Below are 18,395 nucleotides of genomic sequence, written 5' to 3' on the forward strand. Positions count from 1 at the left end.
AGATCAATGACCCTGCAGGTCAGAGCTAGTCACCCTGGGAGCAGCTCCAGATCAAGAACCGATCTAACTCCAGGAATGGCATTGATAGGAACTAGGTGGGTGATGGTGGACAAGCAACAGAGCCTCCGGTTTCTGTTCTGTGAAACAACACTGGTCATCTTCAAAGACAAGACAGGGATGTCTTGTGTGAAAGGCTAGTCAGCATAAGAACCAGGCAGGAGCCAGGAATGTGGGCAAAACTCTGGAAGGAAGAAGGAGTACAGCTAGGGACCAGGTCCCCCACTTGCATGACAGGTGCAGTTCACTGGGGGACCCCAGGACTATGAAGCTCCATGTTTCACAATGGAGCAGGTGAGGGGGGCATGCACAACTCAAGCAAGGCCAGGGATCTAGGATGACTGTGGAGAAGTCTGCAAGTGGGAATGTGGGCCTCAGTCACAGCCTTTCTCCTGAGCCCAGAATCTTCCCATGAATGGAATTACAGGCACATGTTCCTAAGGTTTCTTTTCTCTCAACTCAGACAGTCTCCAGTCCCAGGGAAATATGGCAACTCCTGTGACCAAAGTGTGGAAGGTCTAGAATATATAGGCATGACCATATTCAGACACCATGATTACACACTATCTTGAGAATACCCCATGAGTACACGCACATATACATACATATGTTTTATTTGCGTGTACATACCTGCATGTGTACATGCATGTTGTGTGTATGTATATAGAGTATATGTATGAATGCTTACATATACATGCACAGTGTGTGTGCATGCACGTGCTGTGCACATGTATGTCACATGACATGCTTTACTTCCTCTTTGCTGTCCTCAGAGTCAGGCACACTGCCCTCAAGCAGTCACAGGGTTTGCAGCAGCCTTGGCTTGTACCCCATGGGCAACCGATCCCAAGAGAGCAGAATGCCACCTTCTACAAACTCAGCAAAGCCTTGGGGACCCTCACTGGGCTGATGGTTACATAACTGCAGATGGCTGCTCCCAGGGGTCAGAGTCAAGGCTGAACTGTGTCCATGCCTCTCCCCTAAATAGAAGTTTGTGTTCTCACCCGAGAATAGGAATGTGTTACCTTATATAGTAAAAGGACTTTAAACAAGCTTGTTTAAATTAAGGGTCCTGAGATGAGGGCATTGCCCTGAGTCACCCTGATGGCAGCAGTGTGAGGAACTCTGAGGGAAGAGGAGAGATGACCACAGGTTCAGATGGCAGATGGAGGAAGAACACAGAGTGATGGAAGCATGCAGGGGCCACCAGAAGCTGGAAGCATTTGGTAAGTGGATTTCTGTAGCAGGAAGGGTGGGACCATCTCTTTGTAAATGCAGGGAAAGGGGGTCACAGCCACAAAAGTATCTCCTGCAGGAGGACCTAATTGAGGGCTGCCTGAGAAGCCAAGGATTGCTGGAGCAGACAATCCCAGCCAATCGGGAACTGCTGTTTAGAAGAGATGCTTTCTTGGGACCAATGGGGGATGAGTGGAGGGTATTGAAGGAGCTTGCAGCTGTGTTCAGATGAGCCTGCTGCCGTTTCTGTCACCTGCTCCTGGAATTTGTGTCGTTGACTCTGACCCACCTCACCTCCAACCCCCAAGGGCAGGTAGGGTTGGGCAGCAAGTAGTCCAGGGCACAGACAACAGATCTCCATGGAGCCTGTGAAAAGGTACTAACACCCCTCTTTTTTTTTCTAGAAGCATCCTCCTCAGTCAGCTGACTCTTCCAGAGCAGTGAGGTAATACATCTTCTGCATGAGTTTCAGTCACTCACAATGTGGTAGAATGATGTAAAGATGAGTAAGCCCTGCTCACTGGGCCCTTTTGCATACCTTTGAGAGCCTCTGATGGCCTAAATAAGAGGTGGTAGGCCCTAGGGCAGAGGGAAGCTCTTTTACCAGACAAAGGGCTGAGCACTGGCCAATGGGAAGGAGGCTGAAGAGAGTCATCGTATGCTTTCTTTAGATGAGGTTCAAGAGCCGATGAGACATCAGTGGGAGGGAAGCCTTTTTAAAAGAGAGACTATGATGTAGCCCAGGTTGGCCTCCTTGCTATTAAATAGCTGAGGATGATGACCTTGATGTTCTCATCCTCCTGCTTCTACCTTTCAAGTATGGGGATAGCACAATTCCATGACTGGGCTTAGTTTATGTGACACTGGGGATCAAACTCAGGGCTTTGGCCGTGCCGGGCAAGCACTCTAGCAACTGAGCTACTTCCCAAATCCAAGAAACTGGGTAATCTCTGGGACTGGCTATCAACCAGGGAGGAATGGGAGTGTGCCTTGGTCTCTAAATGGATCCGAGATGCCCACAAATGTCAAATAGTCTTCCATCTTCCATCACCCTTAAGTTCTTTTCTCTGTGCCAGCCATCCCCTAGTGAAACAGATGACAGTGCGGGGCAGCGGCGGGGGGGGGTGCGACAAGGCTCTCTCAGCTAGCAGCTCCCTGTCTTAGTTCTCTGCCCTCCCCAAGCTGCTGATTGAATGTTCAGCGACTTCCTGTGCAAAGGAGACTGGGATATACCTTAGGTGTGCAGCATGGTGGAACTGTTGAACTGTTTTGTAGCCACCTGCACTGGTCCGGTAGAGTGTTCCTCATCCGCTCTGCCTCCTACGAGATGGAGCTGAGCAGAATCCTTTCCTGCAGCTTAGGGGAGGGAAGATCACCTGTAGGCTGCCTCTCTGACAGCCATCCTCTATTCTGTAGCTTATGGGCTGAGGAATGTGGATCTCCTTTTCAGTTCTGTTAGAACCTCTGTTCCCTCAGTGCCTTTCTCACCTCCTTGGGAACCTTCCTAGTGCACTTACTTAAGGTGTGAACATCCTTTCCCCCTAACCCCATCAAAGCATCAAACCTCATCTCACGCTTGGGGCAAAGGGAGGGTCCCACAGACTTTCTTGTGAAGACCCTGATACTCACCCCTCTATTCATTCATACAACACTTCCTGTGGAAGAAGTGAGGGCCCAGGCCAGGGTCAAGACAATTAGGCAAGTAAGTCAAGGAATAGAATGATGAGTACCCTAGCTCGATGGGAGCATGTTCTGTGTCATACAGAAGGGGAGGCAGTGCTCCCATATCCTTTTGGCTGAGCACCCACGTGGCAGAGAAGGAGCATAAAGAGGAATTACCAGCCTCTAAATCCTACTAGTGGGAAAAAAAGGGTCACTGGCAGGCTATCTTCTCCTCCACGCTGGGGAGCCTCCTTCCCACCGAGAGTGTTTTGTCTTCTGCATGGCTTGTGTGCCGGGTCCCCAGAGAGAGGCAGAGACAGCTTAGGCATGTTTGAAGGTCTGCAAGCACCCACAGGAAGAACAAGAGCGGAGAGCCTCGCCCCTGTCTCCCGTTTCCAGGAGCCCTGTGATAGAGACTTTCTCTCTTGAGGATCCAACTCTAGAAAGAGCAGGGGGCGCGGTGTGGGTTCAGCTCCAGAACCTCAAAGGGACCCCTAACTGGTACTCTGGGATGGGTGTGTTCTTCCCTCTGTCTCTGTTTCACAGCTGCCTTTCCAGGCTGGAGAAGTAGAAGGCGGGACTGAAGATCCAGAAGGGCGGTTATTCTGTCAGCCACACCCACTTCAAGACAGACGTGCAGCAGCTCACACCCTCCCAGAAATCACTAGGTCGGAAGTAGACTGAGCTTGGCCAGATCCACAATGGGCGGTACGGGGAGGGGGGGTGGGGGGGGGCTGGAACGTGCAGCCTGACACCTGCACCCTAGAAGTTTATACCAGGCAGCTGCTTTCTTCTCAGCAGGGGCTTGGGAAGCTCCTCCCCTCTCAAGCCTCTCCCTCTCTTCAAGCTTAATCACTTGCTTTAGGGCCATTGAGCTGAAGCCCCTGCAAAGTGAAAGTAACCTTCTGCCCTGTCTGTGGTTCTGCATAGTTTGTGAGGAAACTGCTTCTCTCCCCACTCCATGCTGCTTCCCCACCCCACCCAACCCCGTGCGGCTGGGTGGGGTGTTGGGGTGAATCACTGGCAGTCTCAGATCCCTTTTGCCCATTTTAGAGAAAGGAAGCTGAGGTAAAGAAAAGGGAGGTGACAATTCCGGGAGAAACATCATAATCTTGACATGTGGCAAAGGAATTGAATTTGTAACTTCATTTCAATCAAATCTATTACATTCCAGAAACTGAACTACCATAACTGCTACGTAGGTACATTTCAGGATATACAGGGTCTCACACCCTTCTTCTCAAGTTCAGGTGAGTCAAGATATTTATGTAAATTTACACAGCCAGGAAGTGGCAAGGCCTGAGAATTGGAAACCAGCAGAGCTGGGATTTGAAGCCTAGCATTCTGAGATTGGATTCTGGAAGCTTCTTCAATGAATGAACTGCTGTCAAAGGTATGGGATGTGCTGCTTTTGCTCAGGTCTGGCTCTCCTCACTCGGTGCTTAGACTGCCTTTGCCTCTGGGTACTAGGATGCCCCTGGGGAATGGTGGGCTTAAGACTCTGTCTGCCAGGTAGAGGAACTTCTTGGGTTGAGGCCAGAGAAGGTAGACCAGGGGCTGAGGTCTAGATAACCAGTCAGGAAGAGAGCTACCCAGAGCTCCACATGCTGCACAGAGGAAATAATCAGGACTAGTCATGAGACTTGGGGAGAGGCTAGGCTGTACACTACTGGCTCAACAAGGTGTGTGTTTGGGGTGGAATTGGGGTCAAAGCTAAGAACTCCGGAATGTGATCGCTCTGCCGTTCTTCCAGGGAAGGGCCCCACACAGAATGTAGCTGAAAGCAAGGGTTCCTGTGGGGAGCTGAAGATGCATGGGAAAACCCCCACCCACCTTCCAGGACATCCAGGTTCCAGCATGACTGAGCATTCGGTGGCCAGAAAGTGATGGGCCCACTGCTTAGTTCTTAAAACTGCAGCAGACAATAGTACACCTACCTTGTTTCAATGATTTCAACAAGGTTTCAATGAAAGTCACAACCACAAAGAAAATGCTAGGTGGGTACCTTTGCCTTCTGTCCTGTCCAGTTTTCAGAAAGAGTAAGTTCTCTAGAGGGGAAACAGTTTCTGTTTTTAAATACTTATTTGCTTTGGAGAAAGCTAAAAATAGTTTTAGGAAGCTGAAGAGATAACTCAGTGGGTACTAGTGCTTGTTGTATATCCATAAAGACCTGAGTTCAAATCTCCAGCAGGGTGCAGGTGCACAGGACACCTTAAGTCCCCACAACCAGTGCTCCCCTCTGGCCTCTCCATGGGGATACCTCCATGCAGCAACCCCCTACACACACACACACACACACACACACACACACACACACACACACACTATTTCAGCCTAGTGAAGTGACTCTTGAACTCAGCAGGTAGAAGGAGAAAGTCCAGAAATTCAAGGCCATCTTTAACTACATAACAAGTTTGAGGCCAGAGCTACAGGAGATCTTGTCTGTACTCCCAGACCAAAAAGGAAAGCAACAGGAAAGAGACATATTTAGAAGAGGTGCAGACCTCAGGGGGAAGCCACCCACGCTCCTCCTTGCATACCCTCCCGGGTTCCCTAATTCACCACTAACACCATCTCATAGTTACTTTTGTATAAAATGTGAGTTTATTTTACTGGCAATCTCTCTTTTCCCTTCAGAAAATAGGCTTCCGGAGAAGGAATGTTCTGGACTCTTGCTAACCATAGAAACCGCAGGACTCAGATGGTATCTGGTACATAGTAGGCAGTCGTTAAATTTCTGTTTGATGAGTGAGTGACAGCTGTCACAGTAATGATAAGGCTGAATGGAGCTGGCCAAAGATAGAACGGTAGGTCAGGAGTCTGGGGAGCCCCGCACAGACAGTGTCAAAGAAAGGGTCACCTAGTGAAGAGAACAGCCTGCTAAGTCATATCAACCATGATGGCTTGGTAGCTGTGGTAGCTGTTGGCACCAGGGGCTTCCTGGGTTTTTCTGTGTACCTAACACCTATCTCTGCTTCTCTTCACTCTGCTCTTCAGCCCCACTCAGGGCCTGTTTGCACTGGAAAAAAAATGGGTCATTGGTTCTGTTAATCCCACCACTCGAGAATAAAACCACTACCACAATTTAAAGCCAAATTTGAAGCAAGCTTTAAAATACATGCCTGGAAGATGGACTCTGGCCAGGTCCACCCTTGAGTTCCCAAGAAAATGGTCACAAGTCACATTTTGCTGGGACTTAAAAGGTAAAACCCACAATTTACCACATTTCCCACCAGCTCCAATCAGAAACAAGTATCCATCTCGATGTATTTCTTTCCCTTGTACCTTCTGCCACATGTGATCAAGCACATCTGGTGCAGACTGGTCAAACAAACGTAGGACCAACAGGAATATATTCTTCACTGCAAACAGAACTCGTCTTATAACCTGCAAGGCACATTTCCCTTGTTTTGGTCTCATGGTTTCTCATTGCAGAGATCTGGAACCTTTCAGAATCAGAGTGAAAGGGCACGCCAAGAGGCAGAGCATAGTAGTGCTGCCTGCTGTTGGTGGATGCAGAGGCCTCTAGGCACAGCTCAGGGCACCTCCGGCCAGTTGAGCCAGACCCCCTCCATAAGTGAGTCTCTGTGTTGGTCAGTGTTCCAGAGCCAGGCACGGTGGCCATGTTAAATCCTCTAACATCACATTCTAACTCAGTGATCTTGGACCAGGAGATTCCCTATTCAGATTTTGGCTTTCTACAATGTTCAGGCACACATGAGCACACATACATGCACACACACACACACACACACACACACACACACACACGTTTTTGCCTTATGTGGTTAATATGAATATTCATAATTTGCAAAATTCTCCTTTCTAGATTTAGCCTGTTTCATATTGAATCTGGAATCTGGAATGTTCCCCGCAAACGTTCATGTGTTGAAAACTTGGTCAGCAGATGCGAGTGTCATTCAGAGGTTGGTGGGAATGTCAAGATGTCTGTCTCATTGGAAGTAGGTAAGTCCTTGAAAGGAATCTCTCTGTCTCTCTGTCTCTGTCTCTGTCTCTCTCTCTGTCTCTCTCACTCTCTGTGTGTGTTTGCACAAATGGAGGTTGGAGGATACCTTAGTTAGGGTTTTACTGCTATGAACAGACACCATGACCAAGGCAACTCTTATCAGGACAACATTTAATTGGGGCTGGCTTAACAGGTTCAGAGGTTCAGTCCATTATCATCAAGGTGGGAACATGGCAGCATCTAGGCAGGCATGGTGCAGGAGGAGCTGAGAATTCTACATCTCCATCTGAAGGCTGCTAGGAGAAGACTGGCTTCCAGGCAGCTAGGACTAGGGTTTTAAAGCCCACACCCACAGTGACACACCTACTCCAACAAAGCCACACCTCCAAATAGTGCCAGTCCCTTGGCCAAGCATATGCAAACCATCACAGAGGATAACCTCAGATGTTGCTCTTAACCTTTCAATTTATCTGAGACAGCCTTTTCTCCCTTGTTGTATGACCCACAGCTTAAAGGGATTATCTCTACCTCCCACATCCTTGTAGGAGTGCTGGGATTAACAGTATAAACTACTACATTGGATTTTATATAGGTTTGGGGGATTAGAACTCAGATCTTCACAGTTGTTGTTAATCCCACTGGTCAAGAATAAGACCACTACCACAGTGTTTGAGCCAAATCTGAAACAAGCTTTAACTAAACACCAGACAGGATGATGGACTTTGGCAAAGTTCATTCCTTGGTTACCAGAAAATGACAACGAGTTTAGCTTTCCAGAGTGGGGAGGGAATGTGTAAGGATCCATGCGGAGGCCAGAGGTTGATATCCAGTGTCTTGTATGGCTCTTCACCTCTTTTTTCTTTTTTTCTGGAGCTCAACAATTCAGTGAGATTATCTGCCAGAAAGTGCCAGGGGTCCTCCTGTCTTGGATTCCTCAGATTTACAATTACAGGGCTGCCACACCCAGCTTTTTTGTGGATGCTGTGCCTAACTGAGGTCCTCATACTTGTACAGTGAGCCCCTCTGAGTCATCTTCCCCGAGACTCATGTGTTTATGTCCCAGCCACAGTTATACTCCCTGACACACAAATGGGCCATCACAACCCTTTTTCTCTTTATATCAGTGGTTCTCAACCTTTCCAATGCTGCAACCCTTTAATACAGTTCCTTATACTTTGGTGACCCCCAACCATAACATTATTTCATTGCTACTTCATAACTGTATCCTGCCATGTGACCCATAGCTAGAATGACTACTACCAGTGCTGACAAATGCCCTGGTGGCCCATTATCTTCCTGGCAACCAGGAGGACAGAGAGGGTCCAATCATGTCACCCCTGAATCCTCAATAATGATACAGGTGTAGTAGATTTAAATCTCGAGGCTGCCACTTTACAGCTGTGTATCTCTGATGAAATGAGTACACCTCTCTTGAGTTTGGATCATGAGGAAGAGGGGTGCTGAGAGGCAGGAGTACTCGCTGACTCAGTGTGGTCCAGCCTGAGTCGGGGAACTGGAGCAAATCGCCAAATTGATAGTATCCCAGCCCTCCCCCCCCCGCCCCACCCCCCCCCCTGTTGTTTTGTCCCTTCCATGGTCTAAGCAACTTTCTCAACCCATCATAGGGAGGCTCAGAGACACAGTGCTCCAGAAAATATTTAGATGGAAACTGAGCCTGGGTCCTTGGGTGCAGGGTTTATTTTGGAAACAATCGCCTCAGCTGGGAGGAGGGGACTGTACCCTGAGGCTGACTCTGAGCCCCAGAGTTCAGGTCCTCCAGCCCTGCCTCTGTAAATAAGGGTAGAGCAGGCTTGATGACCTGCCCCTCCCCCACCCTGGCTCCGTCCAAGTTGTTTCCCAGAAAAGCTAAATGTCAGGATCTAGAGCACCAACCCAAATCCAGCCCCGTGTGTGTTTTTGTAGCTCGGGAGAACTAGGAATGGTTTTTATACTTCTGAAAAAATCAAAAGAACAATATTGTCTAACATTTGAAAAATGACATAGAATTCAAATGTTGGTGTCCATAAATAACATTTTACTGGAATCCAGCCAGGAGCACTCATTTACATGTTGTCTACAGCAGCTCTTTGGCTCCCCAACTCTCTGGCTTTTCCTGGAAAACCCAGCTACTTCTTGCCCTGGAGCCATTTCAGTAGACCAGTCACCTGCATAAGGGCCTATGGTGTGAGCTCCCTCGCCCCAGCCCCACCTCTGTGTGAACACAGCACCTGAGAAAACAACTTAGGGAGAAAAGATTTATTTTGGCCCATGGTTTCAGACTATTTAGTCCATGCTGAACCTCTGGGTGTTGAAGAAGGTGAGGGAGGAGCTTCCTTCTTTACCTCTAGGCTGAGAGGAGGCAGAGAGAACAGCACCAGGAGGGGTCACTCCCAGAACATCTTCAGCAACCAGGAAGGAAGTTTCAGGCCTCACCCCCCCAACCCCCAACCCAATAGATTGTTTGAATTTTTAATCAAGTCAGAGCCTTCCTGGTGCAATCGTCTCTAGATGAACACTCCTCATGGACGAAGAGCTGTACCTCACTAATCTTCTAGGGTCTCCCGATTCCTTCCAATTGACTAGGAAAAATAAACATTACACCCTATTTCACAGGAAGTCACTTCTGAGGGCCGAGGGCCGGTGGAGAGAGGAGACCTCAAAACAAGAGTCTTGGGGGAAGTGGGGGTAAACCCAGTACAGCTTCTAACATTACCTCACCAGATGAAGAGCGACTGCAGGAAGTCAGGAATCTGGAGCATTGTAGTGACTTTAATAACTGTAACCCTTATGTTCATTAATAAGTGCTGTTAGCATGTTAGGATGAAGCCTTGGCTCTAAGGGTACAGAAACACTTGAATTCATTATGCCTTAGGGCAGTAACCATGCTAGGGACAGTTGGACAGCCCATCCACTACACAACCTCAGGACATGCTATTTCTTTCTGTTAGTTGTTAGAACAGACCACTCCAGACCACACGGTTCCAAGGGGAGGAGGTTTATTCAGGAGATAGGGCAAAGATGGGGAGAAGAAGGTGGAAGGATAAGAGAGAAGAGAAGTAGAGGCCAGTCATGACCACGTGGAGAGAGAGGAAGAGGGGGACAGGACAGAGAGGCAAGAGGGTAAGAGAGTAAGAGATTAAGAGATTAAGAGAGTGAGGAGGGGGCAAGCAGCCCCTTTTATAGTGGGCCAGGCCTACCTGGCAGTTGCCAGGTAACTGTGGAGGTGGAGTTTAGACAGAATACGAACACTTTTACTGTTATCCATATCTGTATCAATAAGGATAATTTTCTATAGCTGGACATCCCAGTCTCCAAAGGCACAGAGTGGCCATAGGTGACACTGCATATTAGGCCCTCCCCTCCCGTTTTTTTTTAAGGATGGACGTGGACCTTGACACATAGTAGGCACTCAACTAAGTCAAGCTGAGAAAATGAAAATAAGCATCTCTCTTGGACCTTACTTACACTGGAGCATGAAGAGCTCGAGGGTTGTGTGCTCTCTGGATCAGTCACTCAAGTGACTGAAGTTATTTAGCTGAGCAAAATAAACAACTTACTCACTGCTTAAGGTCTTTGTCCCTTCCTTCTAAACAAGTTTTCATCACGTGACTTGGAACTGGGACAAAACATTATTTATTGAATGGCCATGATTTGTTCCTGCTCCCGTGCCACCTTTCCTTGGTGTGCTTGTGGAGTAGACTGTTCTAGAAAGAGTAACTTTTCTACTACCTCCAGCTACTTCTGTTATCTGTGGTGCCACGCTCTGCTGGGACTGCTATTACACAGGAAAATGGCTTAGCCCAGGCCACAGGTCGTTGGTTACCCAAAGTTGTTTTTACCCCATCCTCTCCCTCCCTGGATGGGTGGACTCATTTTCTCTATCTGAGCCATCCGGATTCATTCATCTTTGGGGATTCCAGCCAAAAATATGGAGGAAGAGAAAGTTGGTTGGAGAAGGGAAAGAAAGACCTCATCCAGACCAGGTGCAAATAGCTCTTAGCCTTGATCCTTGGGGATAGGCAGCTGCTTTATCCCAACAGGTGCAAGGAAGTGTCACCCACATAGCAGAATCAGGGTGGAGGTGGCTGTGGGGAAAGGTCCTACAGGGCTTCCTGGGTTGCAGGGCCATAGGAAGCCCTGGGCTCCACTCTGGGGCTTGAATGGCTTTTTCTCTCTGAAAACAAATGCTGGCCTTGTTCGAAGGTTTGTTTGTGTCTTTGCTTCCCCCAAGCACTTTCTGTTCTCCTCCCCCAGGCTCAGCCCAGGCAGGCCACTGTGAGAGCCTAAGCTTCCAGAATTTCCGGAGCTTGCTCCTCAACTCAAGCCAAGGGCACGGAGCCCCTGGGGGCCAAAAGAGGAGAAAGGGCTTTCCCTTTCCAGGTGCAGACTGTCCCTAGCTTCCCTAGTTCTAGAGTTTCTAGGTCTGGCGTTGCTACAGAAGCAGATCCACGCACTCTATAGTCAACAGTGAATACTCCATTTCAGTGCAGCATTCAACAGTGACATGGGTGATTAAATTAAAAAAAAAATAAAAAATAAAAAGGCTTTGTACAAGATGACTGCCTACCGAACGTGAGTGCTCACTGTTCTGAGTGCAGTTAAGCTGGGTGGGCCAGGTCCATTGATTGATTGCACCGCCACCTAAGTACTTTGACCGTACAAAAGGCATGTCAGAAGCTAATGCCATCATAAACGGAAGATCTTAGAAAAGAAAATCCTCTCTGCAGAGTAAGGCCAGTACTTAGGGAGTCAGCTTCAAGGCCAGGCACCATACTGGGCTTCACGTCATGTCTCAAAGCAGACATAATTCATTTATTTATAACACAGCCACATCCAGACCCTTTTTCAGGCCCAGCCAGAAAGAAAATCATGAGTTGTAGCACACATTGCGTTCCCAGCTCTACAGCTGGATTTGAACCCAGGCCTGTGTGGACTAGCTCCACCCCTGCACCTTAGATCAAGACTCGTCATGTTAGTCTCTCAATCTGTCTCCTAACTGGAACTTATTTTCCTGTTCTGGCAAATGAAAGTGTCAGCACTTCCTGTCTTCTGAGTCTGCCCCCAGAAGACAATTCCCATCCTAAGGTATCTGTGGGGCCCCACCCTGCGTGTCTTCTCATCAGCTGAGAAGGTACTGATGGCATTTTCAATTCAGAGATGGGTAGTCACTGAACCTTGGAGAAGTTAGCAAACTTGACTAGAGCATCACACTGCTGAGAACTGAAGCTGGCCCAGGATCTGCTTTTCTTGTAAATGTACTACACCACAGTCCACACTGAACTGAGGAACAGCCTGGAGGTAAGACTACTGAGTTGTGTGTGTGTGTGTGTGTGTGTGTGTGTGTGTAGTGATGGTGGTGGTCAGTGTACACCTGTGGACTCTGAAGGTGAAGAAGGCCATGTAACAAGTACAAGGACTAGAGACTGGGAAGGACCTCACACAAAAATAAAGCCAGAAGATGAGGAAGGCATTGCAGAGGTACAGAACTTGGAGGTGGAGGCCACTGTTCACTGTACAGAGCCTGCAGGGTAGAAAGGCCATCATACAGGTGCACAACTTGAAGGCTGGGCAAGCTATGGCTCAGGTGTATAGCCTAAAGGGGAGACATTCCACAGCTGCAGAGCTCAGAGGGGGTGAAGTTGCTCAAGTGTAGAGTACTAAGACCAGAAAGACTGTTACACAAGGATGGAGCCGGGAGGGGAGGTATGCATTTGTACAAGGTGAGAGTTTGAAGGTGGGCCCGCCACACAGACACAGAGCCTTAAAGGGAGCACTACACAAATGCCAAAGCTGCAGGCAGGGGTGGGGCTAAAGCTGGGAGGCCTTTGCTTAGGCACAAAGTAAGAAGAAAGTACTGTATCAGTTCAGAGCCTACGATGGAAGCAACTACTGAAGAAGCTGGAGGTTGGGAAAACATTACAGTCTTGAAGAACAAGGAGGCAGGTAATTCCTCTTGCAGAGGTAGACAGCCTAGAGGCTGGAGAAGGCCAGTCTTCACATATAGAGACTATGGAGCCCTGGGGGTAGCCATGAGCATATAGAGGTTGCTCTCCTGCAGAAGATGGTGGAACGCTAGCTGGTTAAGGCATCAAGTGAAGAGCTGACGCACTTGGATGGCTTGCAGACATTTAGGCCACTTGAGAAGGTTCCAGTGTCAGTTCCTCAAACGACCTTCCTGTGGAAGATCCTCTACCACAGCCACATAGCTGGCATCTCTGCATGACTCAGAAGCCACACATCCTCCTGAAGGCATGTGTGGGCAGTTTGATATGAGCCTGCAATAGTGAACACTGGAAACTCTTCCCACATCTCTGTTGGGCCCCTTTTGCATGTTTCCTACATAGGCCCACCTCATTGCCTCCCACCAGTTTCTTCCCAGTGGCACTTTCCTAACCTTACTCTGTCTCCCTCATACGAGAGCCATGGAGTTATGTGTTCTTCCTTCACTGGGGTGTGTGAAAGAAAACAGTACTAGACAAGGCAGAAACTCCAGTTTCTAACCATATTCTGGGGCCCCCCCAGACTGAGCCAAGGCAAAGCAATCCAGGTGGGAAGGGTCTTCAGTCCGGGGGAAAGATTATTCAAAGGGAATTATGGTGTTTGTTTGTTTGTTGTTTTTGGTTGTTGAGACAAGGTTTCTCTGTGTAGCCCTGGCTGTCCTAGTCTCCCTGTAGACCCGGCTGGCCTCAAACTCAGAGCTCACCTGCCTCTACCTCCTGAGTGCTGGGAATAAAGATATGGGCCACCATATCCAGCTTCAAAGGGTATTGGGTTAATACAGGCCCTTTGACACAGTTTCTCATGTTGTGATGACCCCTGACCATATTTTCATTGATACTTCATAGCTATAAATTTGCTACTGTTATGAATCATAAATATCTGTGTTTGCTGATGGTCTTAGGTGACCCCTGTGAAAGGTGGTTGAGGACTGCTGTGTGGAGAGAGGGATGGAGGATGTAGGGAGAGAACATGTATGACCAAGGGACGCCATTTAGCCTAGGAGTGCTGTAACAAAATGCCTGGAAGTAGGTTATTCATATAGCGAGGATTTGTTTTTCTTATGGTCTAGAGACTGGGAATTCTAAGGACATGGTACTGACACGTGGATGCCAACCTTTCTGTTACAAGATAGTATAGCAGAGTGTACACATAAGATACCACCTGTGATGGTTTGTGTATGCTCAGCCCAGGGAGTGGCACTATTAGAAGGTTAGAATGGGTATGGCTCTGTTGGAGTAGGTGTCATTGTGGATGTGGGCTTTAAGACCCACATCCTAGCTGCCCTGGATGTCAATATTCTGCTAGCAGCCTTCTGGTGAAGATGGAGAACTCTCAGCTCCTCTTGTATCGTGTCTGCCTGGATGCTGCCATGTTCCTGCCTTGATGATAATGGACTGAACCTCTGAACCAGTTAAGCCAGCCCCCAATTAAATGTTGTCCTTATAAGAGTTGCCTTGGTCATGGTGTCTGTTCATAGCAATAAAACCCTAACTAAGACAACCTGTGCCAGCTCAGGTCTCTATTGTTTTTTTATAAAACCTCCAATACCATCATGGCGTCTCTACCTTCACAATCTCATTTATCTCCAATTGTCACACAAAAGATCCATCTCTAATCGTCACTGTCGTATGAATTTAAGTCTTTAACATATTAAATCTGGGGGATACATTCAAACCATAGCAGAGGGTACAGAGACTCTAGAGTCACCTAATCACCTCACCTTTTAACTGTGAACATCTTGGTGCTGGAGACCACAAGTCTGATCTCAGTGTGGTCCGTGTGTGACACTTGGTCACAATGAGTCACATCCTCTTGATTCTCAGCCTTGGGATGACATGAGACCCCGCAGTAACTCTTCCTTTCCCTTTTCTCTCTTGGAATAGCTGGCAAAAAAAAAAAAAAAAAAAAAAAAAAAAAAAAAAAAAAAAAAAAAAAAACAACAACAAAAAAAAAAACAAACCCACAAGCCCTGGTTGCCTTTCCCTTCCAACATTCCAAGGCAGTCTGCTTGATTTGGCCATTGCCAGGATGGACCTCTCATAAAACACTATCATCACTGTGATAAAAGAAGCGTTTTTTTTTTTTTTTTTTAAAAATAAGCGTTGTTTGGGCTTACAGCTTAAGGGCATGCAGTCCATCATTGCCAGGAAGGCACATCTGTGAAACATGGCAGCAGCACCACACAGCTACCCATTCACACTGAGTGAAGCAGGAAGCAGAGATGGGACAGGAAGCAGGGCTTGAGTATATAATCTTAAAGGCTCCCCAACCCTGTGGCCCTAATCTCAGAAGGATTATACAACTTCTCAGAACAGTGTCATCAGCTGGAGACCAAATATTCATAGGCATAAGCTTAGGAGGGACACATCACATTCAATCTGAATAGCTACCCAGGAGCAAAATAACAATGAAGTCTATAGAAGTAACAGCTCAGGAAACAGCGGGTAAGGATCACTCAAACTGGACCCTACCTCAGTTTCAGAGGCCAGGGGACCTGGGCACACCACAGATCCTCTGGTTTCATAGACTTATAGACAGAGAAAAGGGAGAATACTATTGATATAGATGGTATTTTCAAGGGAGAAAGTTAAAAATAAATAATGAGGTAAGTGACTCTCACCCAGTGGACATGGTCAGCAGCTATTGGCTTTTCCCTCCTGTGTGTTCATGTGTGCTGCCAGACTCAACCAGCAACATTATGTCCTGGGTGGTACCCTGATAAATGAGGCCCAGATAGGCTCCCTTGTTCCTTCCATCGTGTGAAATGGAGCAGGGAGATATGCAACTCTGTTGGCCACTTGTGTTTGGACCTCTGAGCCCCCAGAATAATGAGTGATACATTTTCTTATTGCCCATAAATTATCCAGCTTAAGGTATTTTATTCCAACAAAAGATTAGATTAATACATGTTCCAGGAATGCATAGATTCCCACAAGGTCCTCAAGCCAACTGGGCCCCTAGCTTGGTTCCCAGCTTCTATTTGGCTGCCTATACTTGGCTTTAAGACAAGAAGCCTTTGAACAATGTAATGGACTGAGGGGAAGAAGGCCTGAAGCTTTATATGGCTTTCACCCCTAACTACCAGGGTGACCTGGGCAAGTGTTGGTGAGCCCCATTGAGCTTTAGGGTCTGCTTGGTAAGATACCAAGGATACAAATACACATTTACCTTCCTGAAGGTTTCAACAAATCACTATCCAAGACTGTCCAGTGTTGACTCATAGAATGTTCTGGAAGGAACAATTAATTCTATTGGTGGAAGGTCACCAAGACTAAAGGAAAACACAAGGGCTTGAGCTTTTACTTATGCTTCACTGGGGAAGGAATAGTCTGTCTCCATTCTACCCTGCACACAGCAGGCTGACCTTTGCTTTGCATGGCCTCAGTCTCTTTACTGACAGGCATCCTAGGGCCTAGAACATTCCATGGTCAATGACTGTCAACTTGACCCCATGCAAGGAACTGAAGCAGATATCTGCCCACTGGTGAGTCAGGGTGGCCTAGGACTGGCTCAGGGGCTTCTATAGCATTGGAGGAACCTGGTGTGAACACATTGGAAAGCATACTTATTTGCATATGCATAGTGACTAATCTTAGTTGAAAGCTTATTCTATGCCAGGGTCTTTGTGTACTTACATTATTTCATTTGCTGACTTTGGGATTCAGTGACACTTTTGCATAAATTGGTACTAATTAGCTGTAGTTAAGTGTGCCTAAGAACTGAGAGCTTACTTGGTGTGAAGCAAGACTTAAATAGTGTACGTGTCATGCCATGTGTACACATGGCTTGTATATCCCTCTGAGTAACTCTGCCTGTCTTAGTCACAGGTTACCATTAGTGTATCAGTTTGAGTGCTGTAACAGAGTCCCCAAATAACAATAGCTTAGGTAGTAGAGAAATTTAAATAATGCAAAAATACTAATAACTATTCCAAGACATAGTTGAGTAGGTAAGCCAGGGCTCATATAGTGAGCCAGAGCCCAGGTTCTGTATCTACTTCTATCCTTGTCAATTACATCACATGCTACTATGTGGTTGCTTGGAATTGAACTCAATCTCTCTTGAAGAATTGTCAGTGATCTTAACTGCTGAGCCATCTCTGCACATCTTTAATCCCAGCACTCTCGGGAGGCAAAGAAAGGTGTATCTCTGTGAGTTCCAGACCATACTGGTCAACAAAGTGAGTTCCAAGACAGCCAGGGCTACACAGAGAAACCCTGTCTCAAAAAAAAAAAAAAAAATGGGAGAGAGAGAGAGAGAGAGAGATAGAGAGAGAGAGAGAGAGAGAGAGGAGAGAGAGAACAGAAGAGGTTATGAGTACTGCCCTCTGCGTAGTGGTGACCTTGCTCTCCTGTGACCCTGAAGTGCTCTGTGCATTCACAGAGTCCACGTAGTACCAGTGTGAGGTCTCCTGAGCCTGGCGTGGGTGTGAAGATGCTCACAGCTATAACAGAGTAATTAATTCCAAGTGAGTGGGTAGTGTGTGTTGAGGGATGGGGAATGTTCTCCTCCCCCACTGGCACAGCACTTGTTCCCATATGGGGACCACATAAACACAGCTCGTCACTCACTCCACATGCCAGCTAGGATGACTGACATGTGCTGGAGTATGCTGTAGAATTTAAATGAGTTCATCTCTGCATGTTGGCAGCATTTTATAGTTTTGTAACATTGTAATGCTGTGGTTTGAATATGCCCCTCAAATTCATATGTTGGACACTTTCTACTCAAGGCAATGGTGCTGAGGTTCGAGCTATGAAACGGGGCTCAGTCTTGAGAGTCTTGTCCTTGTGAATGGATCTATTTTGTCAGAACTGATGAGTTTGCTATAAAAGTGATTTCTTCTGCCTCCCACCATGGGCTGACTCTTCAAGCCTTTGCCAAGGTCAGTTCCTTGACCCAGGACGTCCCAGTCTCCACAGTGATGAGAAATGATGGATTTTCTTTATAATTTAGCCTCTCCTCCCACCATCATACAGCAGCACAAGGGAATTAAGCAGATAGGAGTGAAAGGTAGGGACGGTGTTTACGAATGGATTCTTTGAAGACAGATACCACTGTAGCAAGCCAGAGAAACTCTGTGTCCTCTGCTTGTGTGCATTCCTACCCACTTACCCCTGCTGCAGCAATCAGGTGTCCGAATGATGCAAGCACTTGGCAGAAATCCATCCTCTATCAGCTCGTCCAGCCTTTTAACATCATGGCATGACGTCATCCGTACACTTCATGCTCAAGACCAATGTGACTGAATTACCACAGGGAAAAGGAAAATCACAAACAAATCTTGTAATGCTTTTAAGTAAGTTTGTGTTGAGCCTCCCTCAAAGCTGTTCTGGGACTCATGGGGCTCACAGGCTGTAGGTTGCACTTGCCTGAGGCTGTGGAGTGTTCACCAAGAGACAACAGCTGTTACTCTTACAGTTACAGGTGCTCCATTTCTCAAGGGCTCAAGGAGACAAACTCCAGGGAGGGA

The 18,395-nt window shown here is 47.4% G+C and overlaps 1 long non-coding RNA gene across 2 annotated transcripts; it reads left to right on the forward strand.

Annotated features, from left to right (window-relative positions):
• The first annotated feature begins 1,107 nt into the window (after positions 1–1,107).
• Positions 1,108–14,656, forward strand: LOC117719208 (uncharacterized). 2 transcript variants are annotated; one of them, XR_013103318.1, is made up of 8 exons: positions 1,113–1,283; positions 1,698–1,738; positions 3,502–3,623; positions 4,130–4,348; positions 4,709–4,952; positions 5,953–6,158; positions 6,785–6,921; positions 10,300–14,656. It is a non-coding gene; the product is annotated as an uncharacterized LOC117719208 (long non-coding RNA). The 2 variants fall into 2 exon arrangements; XR_004608139.2 differs by having other exon boundaries at positions 1,108–1,283; positions 4,130–4,952.
• Positions 14,657–18,395: the final 3,739 nt, after the last annotated feature.

This window comes from Arvicanthis niloticus, chromosome 13, assembly GCF_011762505.2.
Source record: "Arvicanthis niloticus isolate mArvNil1 chromosome 13, mArvNil1.pat.X, whole genome shotgun sequence".
NCBI lineage: Eukaryota > Metazoa > Chordata > Mammalia > Rodentia > Muridae > Arvicanthis > Arvicanthis niloticus.